Raw genomic sequence first — 6298 nt, 5'->3', positions numbered from 1 at the left:
AATTCGAAGAAAACGAACTCTTTTGGTCGCTGTCACTTCTTCTTTTTTTTCGTCTCTCTGGAGTCTTTCCCTGACTCTCTCGGACTGAAAGGATTTCAGTGTTTTTTATAGTAAAATGATATTACCCCCAATCCAGGGATATTGTTGTCAGCGCTTTTAGTAATCTTTTTAGTTTATTGTATTAATTATGCATTACAGGATTATTATATTCAGATAACATATTTAACAATTGATAAATTGACATATATATATAAATAATAAGAAATTGTGTTGAACATCATATTTGTTATGACAGATAAATTATTTGATTGTTTACAAGTTATTTAAAATACAGATTATACATTTTTCATTAATAATTGTAAGATGCGTCATGCAAAGCATTGAGCATATTACTACAGTTATAATAGCGTAATACCTGATATAGGATAATAAAGGTTTTTGTTAGTTGTATTGTCACAAAAAAACTATCTTATCAATTCTTAAAACTTTTAAATCACTTGTTTCTTCTCGAAATTGTTTACATATTATTCATCAGCACGAAAAACTAACCTAATTTTAAAAAAATTAATAGATAAAAGGTGTCCGGTAAACTCAACTTATATAAAAAAAAACAAATACGAATATTTATTCATCTTTAATGTACTCAAAATGACTTAGAATTTTAATACAAATTTTAATAATAATTTTAAATTTTAATAATAAACGAAAAATGAATAGTTACTATTAACACATCATTAGAAATTTAAAAGTTAATGATTTAATTTAGAGAATTAATACTTGTATTCAATAGTTCTCAGGCACATAATCACGCTAACCTAGGATAGGTTCCTTAAATTCAAAATATTATTATTATTGTATTAATCAATTATTTTAGCGGTTGTGTATAATGAAAAAATACATAATTTAGTAACATTAAGATATTTTCGTAGACAGACTGAAGTAATTATGGGAAATATTATGAAATAATCTCCATAAACAAAATTTTCAAGTTACCCTAATGTTTAAGGTATTCTAAGACTTTTGTTTGTTGTTTACATCCGGTTTTTGTTTTTTGTGAAAAAACTACAATTAACATCACAGAAAAATGCCAGTATGGAAAAGGAAGAGCTAAATGCCAAGAACAACAACAAAAACCGACTGTAAACAACAAACTGACAATTGTCAAAAACAATACGACAAAAATAACATCAGAAAAACAACATCGATAAAACATACCGTAAACAAGCTAAGCTGACAGTATAGTTATAAGTACGAGCCTATAACTATCGCTCTGAAGATGGACTTTGCAATAAGTTCAAAACGTCACTTCATTACTGTAAACATGGATACATCCACAAACATTTCAACACAGAAGACATATTTTTTTTATTGAGATTATGAAAAAGTCCTAGAAAGCCATAAACATAAGCGTAACTTAAAAAATCTATCTATGGGGGGAATTATTTCATAATATTAATAGTTAATTAATAAAAAGCTTTACCACATTTCTTCACCCTTCTTCCCAAAAAATTATCTTTAATTATAGAGACTACAGCTTTCACAATAATTACGCTAATGATTTTAAGTCTATAATCTAGTCTTTTTGAATATTATTTAATGTTCTCTCAAATAAAAAGATTAAGATTTTCTTTTTTTACGGTGACCAGTATGGTCATCTAGAAAAAAGTGGTTTTCAGCTAGCACTCGCCGACGTCAGTAATCAGTTGTCGAACTTTGGCTGTGATAGACCCGAGAATAGTCTCATCTAAAGTTTTGTTATGATTGATTAATGCTAAGAATTAATTATCAAAAGTTGTTCACTTAGAAATAAACTATGTAATTGTAGCTAATTGTTTCTTTTATTCTTTATTTTTAAATTTAGTCTAAAGTATAATTAAGAGGAAAAATAATAGTTAACAGAAACATAATTCTTGTATAAGATGGAAACCTGTATAGCTCAACGGTATTGAACGAACTTCGATATCTGCAAACTGACGCACAATCGTTGCCGATCGATCAATACAAATCGCGGAGTCAACATTATAGACTATACTTTATTAATTAACTAAGTTTTATAGCAAAATAATAAAAAATTTTTATAAGAAGAAAAATTTATTATGTACATATTTTATTGTTTTTTTTTCTCGTACTTGCATTATATTTGGCTCTTTTTGTGTGTGTGTACTCTAATTATAACTAATTAAATAATATACAGAGTAATTCGTCCCTACAAGGATAAAAAACTTAAACTTTAATCTTTTTTATTTGGAGAATCCTTATATTTTTATTTGTTGGTAGAAAAAAAATTTTCAAATGATTTTGTTCTAAATTTTTTTGTTATCTAATCAACAGGTTTTTTTTATATTATTTGGATTTCAAATACAAATTCACCGTTAATAATTAACGGTGAATTATTTTGTTTTCACAAGATTGGAGGCAACAATAATCTTTCAAAGGCTATAAATTATTTTTATGATCGTTAACAAGAAAATTTTCCACGCCGGTCGCTCAACAATGTACAATAGTAAAATCTTGCGTTGAATACAATAAAATGCGTCTATTAATAGACATGAATTATTCAAGACATCATTCCTAGGCGATGGATGTTATTGATTAGTACCTTTGACAATTAACGACTACTGTATGCTAAACAACAAATTATCAATAGAAAATTGGCGAAAACTCACTATTTTTAAACAACTAATAACAGAAGAACGGTTTATCGGGTAAAAATAATGATAAGAACAAAATTGTTAGCAATTTATCTCTATGATATCGTCAAACTAAAAATAATGGTTTCCATTAAAGAAAATTAAAGTTTAGGTATTTTATTCATGAGAGATGGAAGAAAAATAATTAAACTACATATTATAGAAATTTTTAAATAAAATAATATACCTTTGCGAAAATAAAAAATGTTCAATAGTTTCCAAGAAAATCTTTAAGTATATTATCCTAAATCACTCTGTATAATATATTGACACGATCCCACGCCATCTTTGTCAGCCGCCGTCCTACTACTTGGAATCAAATAACTTGTGTGACAAACAACGCGTGTCATACGGTCACGTACTAACAATTTGTAAGTCCAGCAAATGCCGCACGGCCTACAACGAACCGCCGCAAATATATCACTGACTATATGAAGTTAGTAGTATATTTGCTATGCCGATTGTTCAGTTAACAGGTCAATTGTTAAAAACAACGAGAACAATAGAAACATGTTTCCTTACTTACTGAACACCTATACAGACCACATATAGTCTTTGAATAAACGTTAAAGTCATCTCCGTGACACCACATGGCATGCATCGTTCGAATATCGCTTATTTTTTCGGCACGTCGTCAACCAACTACGCTATTGGAAACTGTTTAATTAATTCGATCTCGTGCATTATTCTTGATTTTCCCATTTGTGTGTTATACTTGTTTGTTAATAGGAATAAACTTATATAATCTTAAAATATTGTGTTGCTTACATTTATTCCGTGTCAGTTTTACATGGCACCCCTTATCAATATATAGTCAATCAAAGCGTAATCATTATCGCGACTTTAGTTTGTTGTAGTATTATTAAACTATAAAATACCAGTGGCGGCTCGTGGCTTGGATGACGAGACGATCGCACCCCTACTAAAATTAATTAAAAAAAGAAAATTAATTTTATATTCTTAATTCTATATTTCTATTAAAAATGCAAATTTTTAAATAGTAAAATAGTTATAAACATTTATCGTGTGCGAACATTAAAGTTGTTTCCCTCAGTATATGCGGTACACATGTATACACACGAGCAGTGTTTGGACGACCAACAGCGTCGTCCATACAGAAAATATTAGTATATTGCTATTATGGTAATTTATTTTTAGAATACACTACGTGTACGCTCGTCGTTATCGTTGGCCTTAATAATATAATCGCTATTATTAATATTTTCATTTCTATTTTCTACTGCGACCTTTTAAAATAATAATATGTGTATTGTGTTTTATTTTATTATATTTAATTTGACAATTTTTTTATAACTAGCGGTATTATATTTAAAGTCGCACCCTCACCACCAGCAACCACGAGCCACAATTGTGAAATACAATGGCGGTCCAAAGATTTTACTATATGAGGAGATAAAAAACCATAATAAAAATCATGATGAGAGCTGTGTCCCCTACATCAAAGCTTTTAGAGTTTCATTACTCTATCAAGATGTTATTATGAACTTTTAGATACTTATAATTTTTTTTCTTATTTAACTTATTTAAAATAGTACTCCGTTAAATTTACTTACTCATACCAGGTGTATAACTTAATAATGGGGATTTTTAAAAAAATAAAAACACAGCATTTTAAATAGAAATACAAAAAGCGTTTATTCAAAATAATTACCATTTGAATTTATACATTTCTCCCATCTTAATGGCAAGTTATGGATACCTTTCCAAAAAAATTTTTCTTCTTTCGCAGCAAACCATTCCGATAGCCATTTTTCTACGTCTTCGTAAGATTTAAAGTGCTGTTCAGCCAAAGCGTGTGCCATCGAAGAAAATAAATGATAATCAGACGGGGCTAAGTCTGGTGAGTATGGCGGGTGCGCAAGAACTTCCCATCCAAGTTTTTTTGTGGTGTCCTTGACCAGTTTTGTGGTGTGAGATGGAGCGTTGTCGTGAAGCAGTATAACTTTGTCATGTCTCTTAGCCCATTCTGGTCGTTTATCGATCAGTGATTGATTTAAATTGATAAGTTGTTGTTTATACCGTTCTCCATTTACAGTTTCACCAGGCTTTAGAAGTTCGTGGTATAAAATACCCTTTTGGTCCCACCAAATACAAAGCATAGTTTTTTTTCCGTACCGATTTGGTCTTGGAATCGACTGGGCGGGTTGTCCTGGATTAACATACGACTTTTTTCGTTTCGGATTTTCGAAATAAATCCATTTCTCGTCTCCAGTGACTATGCGGTGCAAAAAAGATTTTTTTTCGTACCGAGAAAGCAGCGATAAACTTGTAACTTTCCTATTTTCCATTTGCCGTTCGTTGAGGTTATGTGGAACCCATTTTCCCGCTTTTAAAATCTTTCCCATCATATTTAAGCGTTTGGAAATTGCTGCTTGAGTTACTTGAAGTCTCTCCGCAAGTTGTTTCTGCGTTTGGCAGGGATCTTCATCAAGTAACTCTTCCAATTCACTATCTTGGAATTTTTTCGGCTGCCCCGGACGCTCTTTGTCTGACACATCGAAATCGCCAACTTTGAAGCGATTAAACCAGCGCTCACAAGTATTCTGGGATAAACAATGCTCTCCGTAAACTCCTTGAAGTATACGGTAACTTTCAGCAGCACTTTTTTTTAAGAGAAAGTAATGTAACAAAACCTCCCGCAAATGCTCTTTTTTTGGAACAAATTCCGACATTTTAACACGTAAAAAAAAATGATATAAGCGCTTTCAAAAAGTACGACTTTCACTACTTTAAAGGGTTATGTCGATAAAAAAAATTGCTCACATATCAAGCCACGTGCTCTATTATATGAGTGTAACGCCATCTGTTGAAAAATATCCCCATTATTAAGTTATACACCTGGTAAATAATAACCAAGACTTAAAATTTCATCTCCCAAATTTGTAATATTAAGTTTTTTTCCATATTAACTATGTTCGATTAAGACTGTAGAGAGATCAGCTATGGTGTATGGTTCAGTGTTGGGCGGTTGACAAGAATGAAGAGTAGAGAATATGTGTAGAAGAGATGAGAATGCTTAAATGGATGAGTGGAGTGACAAATAATAGAGAGAAAAAAGAAGAAGATTAACTATGTTCAATCATTTTTAAATTGTAACGATTTAAAAAAGATAAATAGTAACGCAGAAATATTTTTTGTTTTGGGAAGGACATTAACCTCTGTAATCACACCTAAAACTAAAACATCAGGAAAATACTTCTCAGTTTTCAAATTAATTAATTAAAATTTGTACTGACTGATGGTGTGTTCGAATTACTTAGCAAAATGTTTAAATGCATATAATTTTGTTTGATAATAATAAGAATAAATAAAATAAAAAACTTAGTTCATAAAGTCGGCTCCAGGAGGGTTTTTAAACTTTGAACTTTTTTTTGTAATGTTAAACATTTAATGCGGCTGGTCAGACTGGCTGTTGCAGCGACTCTTTCTCCACTCTCTACCATAATATGCTATCTTTTTATGATTATTACTACTATATTACTCTTATGACTATGTTCTAAGTGGGGTAAACGTAAGTAAGATAAAGTTTTAAATAAAAGTTTGAACAAATATGATATCACGCAATTTTTTTGGTCATGTTTTTAGTT

At 30.3% G+C, this 6298-nt stretch overlaps 1 long non-coding RNA gene across 1 annotated transcript; it reads right to left on the bottom strand.

Moving 5' to 3' along the window:
• Positions 1–12: 12 nt before the first annotated feature.
• On the bottom strand, positions 13–6275 carry LOC126901251 (uncharacterized). The gene is made up of 5 exons (XR_007703001.1): positions 5550–6275; positions 3708–4263; positions 3459–3612; positions 1216–3378; positions 13–549 (listed from the first exon to the last, which is right to left on the bottom strand). It is a non-coding gene; the product is annotated as an uncharacterized LOC126901251 (long non-coding RNA).
• Positions 6276–6298: the final 23 nt, after the last annotated feature.

This window comes from Daktulosphaira vitifoliae, unplaced genomic scaffold (genome assembly GCF_025091365.1).
Source record: "Daktulosphaira vitifoliae isolate Bord-2020 unplaced genomic scaffold, ASM2509136v1 Scaffold_3, whole genome shotgun sequence".
Lineage (NCBI taxonomy): Eukaryota > Metazoa > Arthropoda > Insecta > Hemiptera > Phylloxeridae > Daktulosphaira > Daktulosphaira vitifoliae.
This window is presented reverse-complemented; position numbering and strand designations above follow the sequence as displayed.